This window comes from Dasypus novemcinctus, chromosome 4, assembly GCF_030445035.2.
Source record: "Dasypus novemcinctus isolate mDasNov1 chromosome 4, mDasNov1.1.hap2, whole genome shotgun sequence".
Classification (NCBI taxonomy): domain Eukaryota; kingdom Metazoa; phylum Chordata; class Mammalia; order Cingulata; family Dasypodidae; genus Dasypus; species Dasypus novemcinctus.
This window is the reverse complement of record NC_080676.1, coordinates 86,310,703-86,331,304: the sequence shown is the minus strand read 5'-3', so window position 1 is coordinate 86,331,304 and position 20,602 is coordinate 86,310,703. Positions and strand designations below refer to the sequence as shown.

Sequence of the window (20,602 nt, the reverse complement as noted above, 5' to 3'; positions counted from 1 at the left end):
TAGTTGTGGGTAGAGTTGGGGACTATTACAAAGATACGCAGAGCAGTACTACAATAAGTATCTAATTCCAAAAAAGAAAAGCATGTTAATCTGCTTTCCATTTCATTAGAGGAATAAAAAACGTGTTGTCATCACTAAATAATACAAAAAGAGACCTGGATATGTGAGGGAATGGTAGATAAGGAGGAGTGTTTAGGAAAGAAACACAAATCCCTTACATTTCTTAGAAAATGTTTGTCCTTTGTTTTTGTTTGATTTTTAATCTATCAGTGTTTCATGAGCATAGTTTATTCAATTAATATTTACAAGTTTCCAAAGAAAACAAATAAGTAAATGAATTCCATTCAATAGCACTGATCATTCTACTAGTACTTAGGTCATACATTAGATAACTTTGGGAGCTATATTATCTTTTCAAATAAAGAAGGTTTTAATTACTTAAGCATGCAGAATAAAATACAGTAAAGGAGAGAAAGCAGCTTTCAAAGGTGCTAAAAAGTCATTTAGAGAGAAGATATGTCTAATTATAAGTCCTTGACATTGGGAAGCTACATATTTTAAGCCCATTAGAAAACATTCATTTTTAGCATTTTTCTGTTGGATGAGAGATAGTCTAACACTTTATAATTTTCTAAAAGAGTTTGATTCTTCAAAGAACATCAGCTGATTGTTGTGTATGTTAATTCAGGCATCAAGTTGAAAATATCATAACACAACACCCTGGAACAAAAGATTTTAACTGTGTAGGGTTGGTTCAGTTCTGCTCATTTCTTGGATCAGAAAAAGAAATGTAACACCAAGCAAAAGCCTCTTAGAGATGAATTTGGGTTTTGGTCTTTCTCCCTTGTTCATAAACATTTGGTGAAAAGAATGTCATTCTCTTACAATATTTACTCAAATAACTAGAATCTCAACTAAAAATTTATAAAACTGTGGATTGTGAGGTATGCATTAGTATTTCTTTAGCCAAAATTTGTAACTAATGAATAAAAATTAATTGATTCATACATGGAAGGAAATTGCTGAAATGATGAAGAATAGTATAAATAAGAAGAATGCACATTATTTAATATGTAATTTAAGAACTGTCCAAGAATTTGGGTATGGCTTATTTAAGGGAATATGAGAAAAGAAGAAAGGATGACTTTTAACACAAATAATTGCAGGTATAGGAATATAATAGGAACTTTGTGTTACATTACAACTTAAATTTTTCTGGGTTGTGATCAGCTAAGAAGAACAATGCAATGATTAACTAGCTGACAAAGCTATTATTCGTGGCAGGTATGTAAGCCATCAGGGTAGCCCAATGTTGGTGGCCTTTCCCCATCAAGTAGTTTTGCCAGTATAGACTGGATGCCTGGAACCAGGCAAGACACAAAAACAATTAAAACCTAGAGCCAGCTAAGGGAAGACTCAGCATAATTCATCTCCAATTTTTAACATTACTAGATTCTCCATAGAAGAATATATACCCCCTTTGGAATTGGAATATATTGTGTTTATAGGATATTGACTGACACTTTTCTATTTATGCTACACCACACATAGGAACATGCCTGAAACACCACTCTAGAAATCCCCAGAGAAAGTGATTTTCGTATTAGTTGGCAAAAATTTTCTGTTGATAGGTAAGACCATTCCTGTCATAGTTTGAACAGATGGTTAAAGTGAGTCCATTTCATTGAGTATATGAGCCTTTTTAAAAATCTCTGAACAACAAAACAAAAGCATAATACAGAGGAGGTCACTGAGCTGTCTTTCATGTAGTTGGACATTTTTCTGTGAAATACGAAAATAAAAAACCAACATGGGGGTAGTGGACGTGGCTCAAATGACTAAGCTCCCACCTACCACAGAAGGAGGTCTCAGGTTTAGTTTCCAGTGCCTCCTGGAGAAGATGACTGGTACAGCAAGCTGGAGTGATGGGCAAGTGTGGTGAGCTGGCCTGGAGAAGATGAGTGGGACAGCAAACTGGAGTCATGGGCAGGTGTGGTGAGTTGGTGCAACAAGATGACACAACAAGGAGACACAAATAGAAAAGACAATGAGAGATACAAAAGATCAGGAAGCTGAGGTGGTTGAAATGATTGGGCACCTCTCTCCCACATGGGAGGTTCCAGGTTTGGTTCCCAGTGCCTCCTAAAGAGAAAACGAGCAGATAGAGAGAGCACACAGCAAATGGATACAGACAGGAGATAGTGAGGTCAAACAACAAGGGGGGGGCAGATAAATAAATAAAAATAAATCTTTAAAAAAACAAACAAGTAACATGGGCTATAATCCTACATAGTACCATTTCCATGTAACATTTAATCAAACACAGAAGTATTTATATTAAAAAATCATCCTGGTATTTGTGAAGATGGACAAACACATGTTATAATTTTTATCTTCCAATTCCCTAGTCTCCAGTAAAAAGAAAAAAAATAAAATAATTATTTTCCTCATTCTTCAGTTTTTTGAACTAACAATTTACAATTAAGAGCAAGTTACAAGTCTTTATTTGTACCCAGGTTTTTTAATGAGATATCATGAAAAATATATTTTAAAAAAGCAAATTCACATCCTAAAATCATTTTCTCGTTGACAGGCTATGGGCTCTTTGTATATATTATGTTTACTGAATAACATTTAAATATAAAAACTGAAATATTCATAACAAACAAAACAAAATAATAGTCTAACAGATATCTTGTCACCAATTACTATATTTTAAACCATAAGTTATTTTAAAACACACACACAAACAGAGAAATCAAATTTTTAGTATGGTTAACTTCATTTCTGTAACCAATCTAAAATATGTCTTACCTTAGTTTTGTGAAATAAAAATTAAAAATATTGTGGGGCTAGAAAGAGAGATAAAAATTAAGAATATATTCCTATCTCAAATAGAACTAAAAAAAGTTTGCAGCAAATTGCTAAAAATTATATTGCAAAAAGACATCTACACATAGGGCTGTGAAAACTTAGTTGTAAGGAGAACTGGGGTTACCCTATCTTCAGAAAGAGCTGGTGAAGTATGAGGTTTAAGAGTACATCTTTAGGGAAGCAGATTTGGCCCAATGGATAGGGTATCTGCCTACCACATGGGAAGTCTGCGGTTCTAACCCCAGGCCTCCTTGACCTGTGTGGACCTGGCCCCCACGCAGGGAATGCTAATACAGGCAGGGAGTGCTGATGTGCCCAGGAAGTGGACTTGGCCCAAAGGATAGGGCATCTGCCTACCACATGGGAGGTCCGTGAACCCCAGGCCTCCTTGACCCATGTGGAGCTGGCCCGCGTGCAGGGAATGCTGATGTGCACAGAGAGAGCTGATGCGTGCAGGGAGTGTCCTGCCACACAGGGGTGTCCCCCGTAGGGGAGCCCCATGTGCAAGGAGTACACCCGGTAAGGAGAGCCGCCCAGCGCGAAAGAAAGTGCAGACTGCCCCGGAGTGGTGGGGCCCACGAGGAGAGATAACGCAACCAAAAAAAAAAAGGATTCCCAGTGCTGCTGGTAAGGATGGAAGTGGTCATAGAGGAACACACAGCGAATGGACACAGAGAGCAGACAACAGGGGGGAGGGGGAAGGAGAGAGAAAGAAATAAATAAATCTTTTAAAAAAAAGAGTACATCTATAGTGCTTCTGTACCTTAAAATATTGCCAAGTATTAATTTTTCATCAAGTTATCATTTTCTTTGACATTTGGTTTTATTAATCAAGGCATTTCTCATTAACTTGTAGAAAATATCATAATTAAGCCAAATAAAATAAAATCCTTAAAAGGCTAAAATTAGAAAACAGGTGAATTAGAACTTTGACATTACCCTGTTGATACATCAGGTTTTTTTGGAAGTGTGGGAATCAAGTTTTTTCAGTGAGTTTGGTTCCTCAGTCTCGGGACTGGTTGATTTTTTAAAATGTTATAAAGATTTGATTTAAAGCTCCTTGACAGTTTTGACATTCAGGTGAAAGTACTGCTGCTGCATTTGGAATAATTTGCATATCCCACTGCTAAATGGAATGTTTGAGGTGTGCTCTGGTGTAAAGAAATTAAAAACAAGCTATCACACATGCTTAAGTATATGTATTCACGAAACTGATGGTAGGATCACATCATCCCATCCCCCTCCAATGTAACTAGGATTTACGCTTCTATAATAAATTACCCTACCATGTTATTCTCGCTGGAAGATGTAGCCATGCATGTAAGAAGCAAAGTAATTACAGCCCCCTCTTGTCTATGAAATCTTCTTCAATTCCTATAAGCTCTTAATACACAATGCAAAAACACAAGTCTATAGTAATCTTCTTGCCTGAAATTCTGGACTTAGTAGCCATGAAATCTCACATGAATGGCTGCGCTGTCCCCAACAAATGTATCTTTCTTTCTTAAAGTTAGTTGTAAAACTGCCCCTAAGGAGAAACAGATACTGACATTTTGGCTCTGAGCCAACCTGATTGTTGAAGAAAGAGCAAGGTATAGAATCAAAAGTCCCAAACTAATGAGAAACAATAGAAGAGCACAATCCCATACAGAAGAAAGAAGAAGTATAGAAACACCCAACTAGACTTAAATATTCTCAGAAGACTTCAAAAGGTTTCTTTTTTGACTTACAATTTCAGATCATTGTAGGTAGATATAGAAAAGGATATTCAATGTGTTAAAAGATTATAAAGGAAAGATCTGAGGTAGTAAACCCAAGGCCTTAAATAATTATAAAACATTTCAAGAAGATAAAATCCATTCAAGAAAATATCACTGGACATTACCTTTAGCCTTCAGACTCTCACAGGGCAATTCTTAACATTCTTTTTGTGTGTCTATAATAACGAGATATTCGAAATTAGAAATCTGCCAGAAAACAATTTATATTTTCATATTTATGACAAGCCTTGAGAATAAGTTAGCTGAATTTGTTTATGTCAACTAACATCTAGAGTTTTAAAAAGAAAAAGTAAACTGAAACAAATTCAGATTCAGATGTATACTTATAGTACAAGTACTCCGTAACATGTGGCACAAATGTATGGTCTAAACCTCTGTGTATACATTTTTGACAAGGATGGGGAACAAGGGATTTGTTATAGCATTACTAAAGCTTTCTGCATTTACACTAATAAAGGTATTAACATTTATAATTTTATAATTTAAAAAACTAATTTAAAATAGCGTTTATCCCATTTATTGACTTATTTGTTTATTTTTATTTAACATGTTTCTCAAAGAACTGCAATGCAAAATGCACAGGTAAGCACTGGTGAGTTAAGAGTATACAAACCTAAGACACAAGCCTTAAAATAGCTTAAGATTTGCAAATGGGGCGGCGGACTTGGCCCAGTGGTTAGGGCGTCCGTCTACCACATGGGAGGTGTGCAGTTCAAACCCTGAGCCGCCTTGACCCGTGTGGAGCTGGCCCATGCGCAGTGCTGATGCACGCAAGGAGTGCCCTGCCACGCAGGGTTGTCCCCCGTGTAGGGGAGCCCCATGCGCAAGGAGTGCACCCTGTAAGGAGAGCCTCCCAGTGTGAAAGAAAGTGCAGCCTGCCCAGGAATGGCGCCACACACACGGAGAGCTGACACAACAAAAAGAAACACAGATTCCCATGCCGCTGACAACAGAAGCGGACAAAGACGATGCAGCAAATAGACAGAAAACAGACAACTGGGAGGCAGTGGGGGAAGGGGAGAGAAATAAATAAATAAATCTTTAAAAAAAAAAGATTTGCAAATGGGGCTGGAAAGATTTGCATAAATACAAATAATCCAAAGAGAACAAAAAAGAAAAATGGGTGGAAGGAAACAAGGAAGCATAAGGGAATGTGCTCTGTATACATTGAACAGATCAATGGCACCTAAAGCATTAGCATCTGAGACTGGCTATATAATTACTTGGAAGCAAGGCTAATAGTAGTGTCCTACACACATTTGCAGGTAATGATGCCAAACAAATGGATAAGTCACTTTTAAATTCTTTTCTATCCAAATCTATCTGATATTACAGACTCAAAGCTGGGTCTGTGAGCAGCAGAGCAGACAAGTTGAGGTGCCTTTAAAGTGACTTTAAGATTAATTTGGTGCAAAGGAGGTGTAACTCAGTGGCTGACAGCCTGCTTTGCATGTACAAGGTCCTGAGTTTAATCCCCGGTAGCTCTTAAAAAAAATTTTTTTTAATTAAAAAAAACCATTTTACTAATGGAAATGTACATATAAACATATAAACTGATCCTATACTGGTACATCTATAGTAAAAACCCATTAAATAAAGGTCTAAGAATTTTAATTGGGCCTTTAATATGCATAAGCAATGTTTTAAAAAGGAAAAACAAAGACTCAAATATCAAGGCACACCTGAGTTTAGGCTCTACTAACAGATAAATGGGCCTAGAAAAGAAAGGTGATAGTTCTGCTCTACTACTTAGGGAACACAAGCAATATTAGACTTACTTCGTAACACCAAAAAAGGCACTGAAAATTACAATCTGTTAGGAGGGATGAGGTAAAACTATTAATTATGTATAAATAGAGGGTGTTTAAAAATGGAATAGAGAAAACTTTCAGATTGGGTGGACAAGATGGAGAAGGATATCTTTAAGAAAATTAAGTTGACCATTACATGAAATACTATAAAATAATTATTGCCTGTTTCTTTTGTTAGAATGTAAGTGCTATGAGAACAGGCACTTTACCTTTTCACAGTATCCCCATTTCTATGAATAATGGCTGACACATAGTAGGAGATCAATGAATATTTGTTGTATTATAGAATGAAGAGCCTGACCAATCTATGAAACAGGCACTAAATCTATATTTATTTAAAAAAGACATTTAAGCTTAAAGAAATTAAAATAGATTAAACTTTATCCTCTATAATACTAATCTCCAATAAATCATTGTTTATTCTTCCATTCAGTATTTATTCTAGCAGGAGAGACAAACGATAAGCACATAAATTATATTAGACACATAATTAGTACTATGAGGATAAATAAAACAAGGTAGTCATGGGGAGTAAGATGGGCTGATATTTTAGAAAGACTCGGACAGGGAAGCTTCTCAGAGATGACAATAAGAAGGGACCTGAATGAAGTGAAAGAGAGAGTCAAGAATATATCTGGGGTACTCTTTGGGTTGTTGTGAAGATTAAATAACACATACCACCTTGCTTAGGACAATGGATAGCACACAGTGAACAGCAGTTCATAACTATTACTTTATTATCATTATTTTTATAAATTATAAATTTTACATAATTTTTTAAATCATTTTGTAAATTCCCTCCATTAGATTATAAATTTGCCACAGGTATTCATTCTTATCTTCTCTACAGCTCTTTAAATAGTGCCTAGCATGAACTCAATAAACATTCGCAGATCTGAAAATAGGAAGACACAATTATCAGTTCATTAATTAGAAAAAGTAAACAGACTATAAGAATATGAAAAAGTCACCATATTTTATATGCCAGAGTTAATCTAGTTCTGTTAAATGAATGTCACATAACAACATTTTCTGGACAAAAAAAAGAAAACACATGAAATGTCTAGGGCCAATATTAATTGTGGATAACAAAAGAAAAAGAAAAAATTGGGGTGAAAATGAAGTTATCATTATTAGGCTACTATTTTGACCATTTGCATGCTCTGTCTGCCTCCATCAAATTTAACGTTTTTCCTAGTGATAGGACTTTACTACCCAGGTAGTTTATATATTCCTAATATGAGTACAGGCCCCGGCATACAGCAAACACTGAATTGTGGGACTGAACTGAACTAAAACTACCTTTACAAGTTATAATGCTTTAAAGTTAGTGCAAATAAAACAAAAAACAAAAACAGATTGACAACTTTGCTAAATAAATTTCAATAGAAAAAAATACCAAGGTTAAGTTTCTACCCTGCAGCAAAGGGGTAAAGAAATGGATAGGTTTTTACCAAAAATTGAAATGTAAGTGAAGGGTAGGGTATTGGCATTGAAAGAGACAGATTAACGGAGCAGACCAGAAGGACTTTGGTATGGAGTGTATAACTCAGGTAGCATTTCCATAAATGGTAGCAATATAACTAATTAGAAGATAGGGAAAAATTGCTTTGATTTTCATTTTAAGTGGCCAAGTTCATATATTTTTATGCTTATCTTATATATTTCTGCTAACAAGACCTTTCCCATCTTGAAGTTCAGATAATTACATACTTATACTTTCTTAGACCTGTTTTATTGTTTTACTTCTTACATTCAGATATATCAATCTGAACATTTGTACAAAAGAAGAAACACAAGCTATATATGAAATATTAATCTGAAATAGCAATTAAATAAACACAAATTAAAATAACCTAAATATTCCATAAGAGTGAACTGGGTAAATAAATTTATGTGATATAATACTAAGCTTCTATGAAACATGGCAAGTAAAAATTTATAATACGTCAAAAATAAATACCAGTTTTAAAAATAAATTGTGCATATATAATATATACATATATAGATTGTGCAAAATTTTTGTATGTAAGAATATATAAATGTGTGTGTATATTAGAAAAAAACATAGGTGACTGTTAAGGACCTATGCTAAATTATACCTAGTACGTATCTCAGCTGTTAAGATTATGGCAGACTTTTTTCTTCTTAGGATATTTTTTTCCCAAATTTCTACAATAAACATAAATTACTTTTTAGAAAATAAAAAAAGGGCTAAAAGAAGGCACTAGTTTATGCTTCAGGAAAAAAAAATTAGACGATTTAAGATGATTACTAGATTTCCTGAACTGTTAAGAAAACCATTTGAAAATATATTTTTTAATGAAGGGCTTCATTTAACTGCATAGATAAAAAAGGAAGTAGGGAAGAAAAGATGAAAGGAAGCACAAAGAAGGAAAGAGGAAAAAAATGAAAAAAGAAAAGGAAAGAAAAATAGGACTTGTAACAAAACAGTAACCACCTATAATGGTATATATTAGATTTTAGCAGCCTGCCTTTTACTGATCATATCTTTAATTAAACTCTCAAAGAAAAGCACAACCTGAAAATGCAGAAACGTATAAGGTTTAGGGTTACATATATAATAAGCATACCATTATAAGAGAAACTAGATAAACTATGCATCCATTTCAATGATAGGACCACTACAGAGAAAGAAACACGATATGTCATGAGAACAGATGAAACTGTCCAGATCAGTTTCAGAAGTAGGAGTATAAATTTCAGATAAATAAAATTTAAAAATAAGCAAATGACTATTTCAATCAACTACCAAATCTTGCTGTCCATTCCTGCATAAGAAATACTTCGTAATCCATAATGATTTACATGATGACTATGACTATGTTTAATATATATTTCTATTGGCACCTTTTTTTTAAAGATTTAATTATTTCTCTCCCTCTCCCCGCCCCATTGTCTGCTCTCTGTGTCCATTTGTTGTGTGTTCTGTGTCGGCTTGTATTCTCATCAGGTGGCACTGGGGATCTGTGTCTCTTTTTGTTGTGTCATCTGTGTCTGTTGTGTCAGCTCTTCATGAGTGTGGCACCACTCCTGGGCAGGCTGCAGTTTCGCACAGGGCAGCTCTCCTTGCTCAGGGGCCATTCCTTGCATGAGGGGTACTCTTACACAGGGGCATCCCTGCAAGAGCCGACAATCCTTCCATGCAGCAGCACTGCATCTGGGCCAGCTCACCACACTAGCCAGGAGGCCCTGAGTATCAAACCCTTGGACCTCCTATATGGTAGGTGGACCTCTATCTGTTGAACCACATCCACTTCCCCATGGTATCATATTATATGGGACCTTCTCCATTTTAGGACACAAGTGAATAGAACTGCTAAAGGCCATTCTCTATCAATAATTATAAAACACAATTATTTTTTGCTAAAAAAATGTACACGAGGTTTGGTTATATCCTGTCAAAAAATGACAAATGAAAACCAATTTACAATCCTCAAAGAACCTCAGAATGGGAAGCAGATGTGGCTCAAGTGACTGAGCTCCCACTTATCATATGGGAGGCCTTGGGTTCGGTTCCCAGTGCCTCCTGGAGAAGTCAAGACAGCAAGCTGGCGCAATGGGCTGGCGCAACAAGCTGATGCAACAAGATGATGCAACAAGAGACACAAGAGGAAACACAATGAGAGAGACAACAATGCAAGAAGCAGAGGTGGCTCAAGAAACTGAGCACCTCTTTCCCATGTGAGAAGTCCCAGGTTCACTTCCCAGTGCCTCTTAAAGAGAAGACAAGCAGACACAGAGAGCCCATGAAGAATGGACACAGACAGTATAAACAACAAGGGGGGAGGGAATAAATAAATTAATCTTAAAAAAAAAAACAAAAAAAAAAAAACTTCATAAAGAACCTGTACATTTATATGCTCAGGAAGACAAGATGCATTCCCTCTAAGACTGAAAAAGGCTAATTTAATTTTAGCCTATCCATAATGATGCCTCTTATGGTTGAAGTGTTCATTCTGACTTTGAATATTAAGAAAGTTTTAGAAGTACAGAGAATTCTGATCATTTCTATGGTAGACTTCTCTAAGAACTCTTCATAATAGTAGCCTGCAAAACCCTTATCTAAAATCAAGCCAAATTCCATTGACCTGGGAGCTCCAGAGCACAACAAAAGGTCATTCACTTGTACCACCCAACCCAATAGTATATTGGTATTCTAGCAATGGAAGAAATATCATTGATGTGGAGACAGTGGCCACTGGAAGTGCAGAAGGCAGGGAGATGGAAAAAGAGGTGTAAAATATTTGGACTTGGAATTTTCCTGAATGATATTGCAATGACAGACATAGGACATTATATATCCTGCCATAACCCACAGAATTGTGTAGAAGTGTAAACTACAATGTAAACTATAATCCATACTTAGTAGTAATGCTTCAAATGTGTTCAGCAATGAATGTACCACACTAATGAAAGAAGTTGTTAATGTGGGGAAGGGTGGGAGGTATGGGGAGTGGGGCATATGGGAATCCATTATATTTTTTTGTGTAACATTTTGTATAATCTAAGTAACTTTTAAAAATAAAAAATATATTAAAAAAAAAAAAGACCATTCACTTGACTCAATTCTATGTGCTGAGTATTCCAGTTTCTCTTTCAAACAGAGGGGCAAAGTTCAGAAAAATTATACACCAAATACTGCTTTAACACTAAAATCCAATCAATTTTTTAAAAATTTCGAACTTGTCTTTTTAAAAATAACTCAAGTTCTTCCCTTGATTACTTGCAGCTTCAGCCTATCTTTATTTCCCAAAAGTAGAATGCTTTGAATAAATTCTTAAAAATTAACACACAAATAAATGAAAACTCAACGGCTATAAAAAGTACACAGTTTAACCTGCTTAATTATTAACAGATAAACAGAATGCATTTCTGAACTATTTACTTAATCTCCATAAACTAAAAACTGTAAAGTTTTTGAGCTTGGAATGTATGCCCTTTCTAGGGATCCTAAAACAATTATTTTAAGATATTCTATTAACCTAATTTAACAAAAACATTTAAAAAGCACCAGAGTAAATGTGAATTTAGGCATTGCACAAGTACATAGGAGGTATAATTCAGTTTTAAGATTTCAGAAGTCAATAAAATTTTTTTCCTTTCAAATTTCCCTTGTCCTCTTTCAAATACTTTATTCCATAATACATTTAGACAGAATGAATAGAAATATTATGTACTAAATTATAATATAGAGATTAATAAAATGGTTTAAAGCAAGCATTTAGAGAATGCTCTTATTCCTAAGCATATCATAAAAATATCTATAGCTTTGAAGCTTTAGAAAATGCCAATAATGCTAAAGCTAGAAGGAAAAAATGAAAGAGGGAAGAAGAGACAAAAATCAACATTTTCACTGGATGAAATACCAGCTTAGCTAACTTTTGTTGCTTGACACAAGTAAGCACTGATTACCTGGAATGCCAGTCGATTAAAATTTCTGGTTAACTAAGGGAAGGGTTCATCAGGAGGCAAAAATGTTTTTGTTTTGATTCTTTTTACCACAAATTTAATATACGCTAATAGATTTCCCTGCCTTAGTAAACAGACATCATAAACATAATTTTATCTTTCATTAAAGATGAAAAATTTATATGGCTATTAGACTTCTGGGGTGTCATAAGACCCTCTAAGAACATGATTAAGAAGAAGAATCTTTTTATTTAGTAAAGTGAACATTCTCACAAAAAAATTTATAAAACGTGCAGGGAACCAGGGACTCAGGTTAAGATACCTTGCCTTCTCATTTTACAGAATTATAAATAATTAAATATAAGAAACTGTAATGACTACACAGTGACCCCAGGACCTAACAAGGATGTTTGATGTTTCTTTTTGAAGACACCCTAATAATGAGCTCTTTTCTTATGATTTGTCTCTTTTTTTTCCTAAAGGGGAGTGCAAAAACAATTCTGGTTTATTTAGTCTTGGTTAAAGGTTAAACGTGCCTCCTTTTAGGACAATTGCATTACCAGTATTGTGAGCTTTTAAAGAGAAGCTTTCAAATCATTCCACATTCCAGAAGAAGCAACAATTTTCTTTTTGTATTTTGTAACTAAGAGGAGGCAGGGTCAGAAAGAAAGCTACTTTACTTTTCACCTTTATTTCTGAAGATCAATAGATAGCAGCAAACACTTACATAAACATAACCTACATCCGATTCTAAGTGCTTTTCTGTATATTAACTTATTCAAGCCTCACAAAACTTTTGTGGGTACTGTCATTATCGCCACTTTGTTCATATGTAAATAAAGCACAGAACTAGGAATCACTCTCCGTCTATGTGGCTGCACTCCTACACACCATACTACACTACCTGTTTCCATCTTCATGAGTTGACTTTTTCTTATGTGGTTTTATACTTAATACATGTATACCACCTCACTGTCATGCAGGAGATATTCATAATGTTTTGACCAGAAAAATTCACTTGAGAAATTGTTCATAAGTTGGTGATGAAACTGGCATTACCCTTGGGCAAGTGGCAATTATACACTATGTAAATTTCCCAGAGTCACATTGTCCAGATAGAAAAATAAGATAGCACTAGCTCAGTAAAGATGGAACCCTCAAAAAACACCGACCCCTCATTTCCTTTTTGGAAAGACTTCAGATGGGGATAGAAAATTGAATGATTATATATTCTCATGGCCAACCAAGAAAACAGTATAAATGGGCCATATTATTATAATAACAGTTCCCAAAGGTGGGATTGTCTGCTCTTCCTAATTGGTATGAAGAGAGGGGCAAATCAGACTATATGACTTTTTTTACTTTTTCGACTTAGTTTCCATAAAATAAAATACTAAAGTAAAATACATATTGAGTGAGGCCAGGCAAGTTGCTTCCGTGGCTAAAGCTGTAGCAACATGAAAATTTTCTTGGCATATCCCTTTCACTGACAGATTGAGTGTTCCCAGAGATAGCAACAGATTTGTATCACAGGATTTGCTTTTAGTGTACTAACCTTTATATTTTCAGTAATTCCATGAAGACCAAAGACTGATAAAACAAAATTTCCCAATCTTACAGTTTGTACGAAAAAATTCTTGGTTACAAATTCATTCCATTTAATGTTTAGTTATTCCCTACATACAAATGTAAGTAAACGGCTACCAGTGAAACAAAGATCAGAAAGGGCAAAAGAAGGAAGAATATTCAGAATCATGAAAAATGGTTAAATATCAGATATAAAGGAAATGAAGGTGTAGCACAAAGCAAATAGGAATACAGAGGCAAGAGAAAATGACAAGGAAGAATCTTCATAACTGAGACCATTTTTTAACCTCAGAATCAGAGACCTTTGTGTAGTAATTGATTCTCATGCAGTCAAGCCAGACTGGTAATGGGAAGCTGGTTAAAATGGAAAGTAGGCCTGGAATACAATATCATCCTCAGCTTTCTCTGACCCTAAGTTATCAGTTATCCTATACTCCATAATGCAACAAATATTTGGAAATCATCTCATAATTACCTTATTCCCTATAATGATTCCTAAATACTTGCAATTTCAAATTCTATGTGCTTGGTTTTCAAAGTCCTCCATAATCTGGTTTCATCATTCTTATTTATCCTTACTTACAAATAATACAGAAATTGCACCTTCCAGTTCAATCAGATAAGATTTTAAACTGATACACACTGATTCAGTAAATATATGATGTGGGGACTAAAATGTGTTAAGTAATATTTCTGGAGCTAAAATATTTTTAAAAATACATCAGGTTTTCCATAAACTCTCAACATGTCCTCTATGATGTCTTTTCTATCTAGTCTAGCATGAGGGATTCTTGTTCATTCTCTCAATTACTTTAAATTTTGAATGAACAAGAACTAAGTTTAATTTGAGAAATGCCAGTATGATAAATTAAAGCTATGATGTATCATAGCACTCAGGACCCTGGTATATGATTTAGGAACTGAAAAGCATTGCTTTTCAAGGTTGTTCTGGTCACAAGATTTCAGGGACATGGTCAAGGTAGAAAATGCTGATGAAAGATAACAGTGAAACTAGCAAGTTTGCACCAGATTGAAGTACCAGACCAACACCTAATCCAAGCAAACAGACAAGGAAAGATGTTTGCATTTTTTGACCTTAGAGTAATACGAAAAGCTTCATGCTTTGAATTAAGGCACAGGTTTTTCCCTATCCGGCTATATAAAATAGATTAGCAGTTCAGTTTCAGACTAGATATTTTCACTTTTAAGTCAGAATATGACTAATAGAGTTTAAATTTAAAGTAATTTGCTGAATTAAATTAATTGAGTTTTCAATTATGTGTTTTAAATACTTACTATTTCTCCATACTTACATTACAGACCTTCTTATTATTCTCTAGCTTCCAAAATCAAGTGGTTCCTTTTGCATAAAGTTCAGGTTTTTCACAACTATTTCAATTACCATTTCAGTAATACATTTTTTCCTGTGACTATTTCCTTTGCTGTATTATTCTCTCCATTGACTTTCTTATCCAAAGCCAATTTTACTCTCTGACTGCCTTTTTCATTCTTCTGTCAAAACATGTATTAATAGGAAACACTCTATCCACTTCCTGACATTTTAATTTCAACATACTATACGCCCAATTCACAATCAAAGTTTCTCCATCTACAACCTGTTTTTCCTCTGCGAGGTTGGTATTCATGTAGATCACAGAGTTTGGGATGTCTCTATACAGTCACTTGAGTCTGATCATTCCCAATTCTGGTCTTTTTCTTGTCAAAAATCAATTATCTAAAAACCCTATATTCTTTTCTTAAATCCTCCTGTAGCCCATACACATACAAGACACAGGTTTCCTTAAGTGCCTCTGCTCACTCACTGTCCTCTCCTGTAGGAGCATGTGCTCTGTCAGTATGCACATCAGCTGAGCAGATGCAGACAGACTGATATTTCAAATAAGCTTCTCCTTGGTCATGGAACCAAAGAACCACGCACTAATCTACAACTTCTCTAAAACTCTCACTATTTCACTGCTTTCTCCCATCTCCCTCTTCTCTTATTCTCATTCAAACACTAAAGCATAACATTGTTCTCCTTGATGTAAAGCTGATTCAGATACAATCAATTAAATCACTCTCATCTGAACTCAGATACTACACTGCTGTTTAGAATATACTGAGTATTTGATTAACCAAGAAAACATACAGAGAGCTAATTTTTATGCCTTGTTCTCATTAACACTCTTACATATACACAAAACATGAAGGTTCCTAAATTTTCCCTCTCTCTCTCTGACTCTCTTCCCGCCTCTCTGTTTTCACTAGGATCCAGCTACCCTGGTCGTTCTATACTCTTATCAGGCCACACTTGTTCAGGACTTTTGAATTTGCTCCTCTGGAAGCATCTATGCAAGGATGCTTCCCCATCTTATCATTCAGTTTTTGGCTCAAATGGTATTCCTCACCCTTTTGAACAAAGTTATTCTATTTACCCTTTTCTGACACAAGACTCTCTTTATCCAATTATCCAGTTTTATTTTCTTCACAGGTTATCACTATCTGCAATTTATTTATTTATATACTCATTATCTATCTATATTATGGACCCTATCTGTCTTGCTCATTGATAAATCATATGCCCCTAGGCATCATGCCTGGCACATAAGCACTTAGGAAGAATAAATAACTGCATGGATAAAAATAATCAGGAAATCAATACTCAAGTCGTAAATATTTATGAAGCACCTACTATGTGCAAGGGGATATTTTTTCCAGTTGAATTCCAGGCTAAGAGATGTTTTACCCCTAACATAAGTCAATTTGATGACATTTATTTTGAAAGATTGACATACAATTAGACCTAAAATATATTGGTACTTAAGACTAACAAAATTGTTTCTCTCAGCTGCGCAATGACACATATTGACATATCATTCTTCTCTGTTATGATACCAAGATGGACAGTTGAATGGAACTAAATTAAAGCATGAAATTCTGAAGGTGACCCATATCACATTTTGGATACTCTTTACTGACTTTATATTTGCTATCTTTATTTATTGACCTCTATGACCTTTACTAACCTTAACTGTCAGAATGAATGGGTCAGCTCCCATGAAACATGAAATATTCAGGGCAAGACTAAATCCTAAGTATAACAGCTCCCTCCTTTATGCAGGGAATAAATAGGTTTCCTATGCATACACTTGAAAACAATCTAATACTTCTAACTGTAAAATAGCATTCATCTAAACCAGGGATCAGCAAACATTTTCTATAAAGGTCCAAATGATAAATATTTTAGGCTTTGCAGGACATATGGTTTCTGTCTCAATGATTCAACTCTGCCATTTTAGCATGAAAGGAGCCACAGGCAATAAACACATAAACAAATGAACATGGTTGTATTCCAATAAAGCTTCATTTAAATAATTAGGAAGTGGGCCAGATTTGCTGATCCCCTCATCTAAACCCATCAGTGAAAACTCCTGAATTCTATATAGGAGGGGTTTAGCAACAAAATTTGATTAGAAGTGTTGCTAGGAGGACTTGTATTAGAAGTTGTATTTGCATACGCATTCTGCTTTTACGTGAAGGATGTAAGTATGTCAGAGGTTGATGGAGATTATGGGACACCAACCCCATTAGTCACCACTTGTCACTGTAACCTAATCTTGCTATCATTTTGAGAGCCTTTTTGGTGTTACATTTTGGTTTTACAATTGATTCACTGGCTTTCCATAAACATCCAATCTATCAGATTATTTATATCCTAATTTAAAAATTATTTTTGAAAAGCTAAAATAAACACTTGGTTGAAGTTCAAAAAATTCATTCCTCTTACCCATGCTAATTCTGCAATTCTATTTTAAACATCTACTAATTTTGTCAGTCATGATTTGTTTGCAATAAACCCATCTTGTTCATTGCTCATGATTCCTTTGTCTTCAAGATGTTTACTGATTTCTCTTTCAGTGTTTTCTTGAGAATATTTTCAGATTCACTATAAAGTCATTTGTATTACATTTATTTTAAGTATAATTCTCCTTCAAAATCTTTTTAAGTATTCTAAATTTCCCAATTAGGAATATACCTTAATATATCCGAAGTACTAAATAGCTCTGTCACTGTTGCTGGTTGAAAACTACTTTCAAAAAGTATTTTAACTCATTCCATGTTTCTCAAAATTGCATTCCACCTACAAAGCAGCTAAACAATTAAACTAATATCTGGTCAAGATTGTAAATGATAGTGCATTTATATATCTCATCATGAAATAAGTTATTTATTAATTAGTAACAAAGTGATTTTCTATTCTCCGTCTTGGAGCTGCTGTAACAACTAAAATGAGAAAATATATGAAGTAAGATTTTAGATAATATTATAAAAGCTGCTTCAGTTGGATTCAGTATTCAATAAATGAAAACCCTTGAGAATCCTAGTAAAAGTAAACTTTGAGATGGTTAAAATGTCCATTCTAAATAATGGGAACATTTAGGTAATTGTGTGTAGAAAACAAGGATCAGGCTTTTTGAGGTCATAAAATGCTTGACCTTCCCAGGTACAATGAATGCAAAAAGCTTACCACTAAGTTACACAATAGGAGTAAGATTGTTGAGTCTATCAGAAAAACAACATTTTCAAAAGCTCAATAAGGTAACTGATTCATTAAAGAAACAATTGGAAAGATTCTTTCTCTTTCCTGATAAGGAACAGAATCATAAAATGTTGCAATATTTGCAAAAGAGGATGAAGTGTTCATATTTCAATTGTAAGACTTGAATAGCTTTATTACTTATGCTCTTGCTATGTATTCAGCATGGTGAAGAAAAGCAGTTCCAAAAGAACATAGGTTTGCTGATCCTGTGTTCCTGATAATATTACGTGATGGAATAGGAGCTTTCACACACAATCAAGCTGACAGTCATTTACTCTGTACTCAGAGGGACCAATTTTCCCCTGTAGATATGAGTATAGCACAAATCATAAAATGCCAAAAACTGAGTGTAAGTGCAAACCTCTCAACTTCCCTCAGCTATCAGCTATAAGTACCAGTTTAGCTACATGCAAAATAGCAGTTAAGTGGAAAGAGTAAAAGTAAAGGGAAGATTGGAATTAGAAGAGTTTATCTGCCTCTGATACAGTTTACCTGAGTCACTGAAAAGGGTTAAGTCAACCTTGCCAATGATTTGTCTAGTCTACTGCTGTCTTACCAATGTGATGTTTCCCACTCCTCACCCTTTTCTGTTTCTCCTTCTCTCCTAAATTCCTTTTTCTCCTTATACTGTCATTCCCCACCTAAACTCATCATTCTCATTCTCTCACCCTCTCTCTCCACACACACACACACACACACACACACACAAACATTTCTACACATTGCATAATATTAACTGTTAACTTTTCTGGAAGGAGGACGTGGCTCAACTGATAGAGTGTCTGTCTCCCATATGGAGGGTCCAGGGTTCAATCCCCAGGGCATCCTGCCCCATGTGGTAAGCTGGCCCACATGCAGTGCTGCCATGCCATGCAGGGGTACCCCTGCGTAGGGGTGCCCCATGCGCAAGGAGTGTGCCCCACAAGGAGAGCCGCCCTGTGTGAAAAAAGCACAGCCCACCCAGAAGGGGCACCACATACACAGAGAGCTGATACAGCAAGATGACACAACAAAAAAGAGATGCAGTTTTCCAGTGCTGCTGGATAATGCAAGCGGATGCAGAAGAACACACAGCAAATGGACACAGAGAGCAGACAGCAGGGGGGAAGGGAGAGAAATAAATAAAATAAATAAAAAAAAAAAAAAGGATGTTTTCTTTAAAAAATTCACAGATGATTATTGACAAGACAGCACAGAAGCATTCCAACCACTGAAGAGTTAAAGCAAAATGATCCAAATCATTAAATATACATATTGTATGCAGCTCCTATGATGAGATTACCATGCTATAAACAATTTTACCTAGATTAGCATAGATATCCTAATGAAACTACTAGCAGCAAAAGCAGCTATTATGAAGTTAATAATTCCAGTAAATATGGAAGATTTAGCTGTGGTGGTTGTATCTCTGTTTCTCTTCAAATACTAGATATTCAGGTTAGTTTTGCAACTAGTTTTGCTAAGTAGAAATTTAGCCAAGTTAGAATTAAAGATTAGAAAGTGAAATTTCTGGGTGCCAGAAAAGAAGTCAAAGCTAGAGCCATGGGTGGGGATAAAGTCTTGGTAGTCCTCTGAGGAATCAGCGCCAGACATACCCATATTTGGAATGCTGAATAGAGTACTAACACTGGTATAGGGACAATAGACAAGGCCAGAAGCCAATAAGGAGAACGTAGCTACAACTGAGACTCATACTTATTAATGTATACCCACAAATAAGATGAGGACTAGAAAAAGTCTAGTGGCAGACCTAAAGAAACAGTAAGAAAGCCTGAAGTCTACTTAGGGCTCTGGCTGGGAAAAATTCATACCCAAGAAAGGAAATTCAGATATATGCCATGGGCATTTTAGGAGTCAGCGTTTACACTATCTGTTTGGGACCAGTAACCCAACGTGAAAAATTAACTGAAAATTATCAGGATTTCCATAGACCTTTATGTATAGAGATCCTGGGGGCATAGGATAAAAAGAAATGCTAAATCACTTTGGAAGGACCCAAAGAATTCTCACAGAAAACAACCTTCTCCAACTGAAGATGAGTTCGCTGTAATATCAGAAACTGATATTCTTTTTTTTTTTTTCCCATCCAGTCAACAAATATTTATTAAATGCCTATTTGGGGCAGATACTATTTTAGGACTGGAAGGTACAGTTAGTGAATAAAATATAGTTACTACACTCAGGAAGCTTATACTCTAGTAAAGGAGATAATAAACACATAAATTACAAAATATAATGTCCTAATGTACTAATAATAACTAATAATACTGTACTAATAAATAACACCAAGAAAAAGCAGGGTAATGGAAAAGAAAGTGAAGAGGTGGAGAAGTAGCTATTTTAGATAGAATGTTTATAGGAAGGCTCTATCAAACGGTGAAATTTGAGCAGAACCTTGATCTAAGTACAATAAGACATGAGGTAGATAAGTAGAGCAGCAAGAAAAAAACTAGCATATATAGAAGATTTAAATAATACAATTAATAATCTGGAACTAACTGGTACATAAAACCTTT

At 35.0% G+C, this 20,602-nt stretch overlaps 1 protein-coding gene across 38 annotated transcripts in view; it reads right to left on the bottom strand.

Moving 5' to 3' along the window:
* The window catches only part of ZBTB20 (zinc finger and BTB domain containing 20), a 900,898-nt gene that overhangs the window by 723,846 nt on the left and 156,450 nt on the right, over positions 1 to 20,602 (bottom strand). For 24 of the 38 annotated variants that reach the window (XM_071214788.1, XM_071214799.1, XM_071214789.1 and 21 more), the window contains one exon: positions 4,760 to 4,810. The exons of the other annotated variants lie outside the window; for them this stretch is intronic. The gene's annotated coding sequence lies outside the window, so the exon portion shown is untranslated. The remainder of the gene's footprint in view (positions 1 to 4,759; positions 4,811 to 20,602) is intronic. 38 annotated transcript variants of the gene reach the window in all.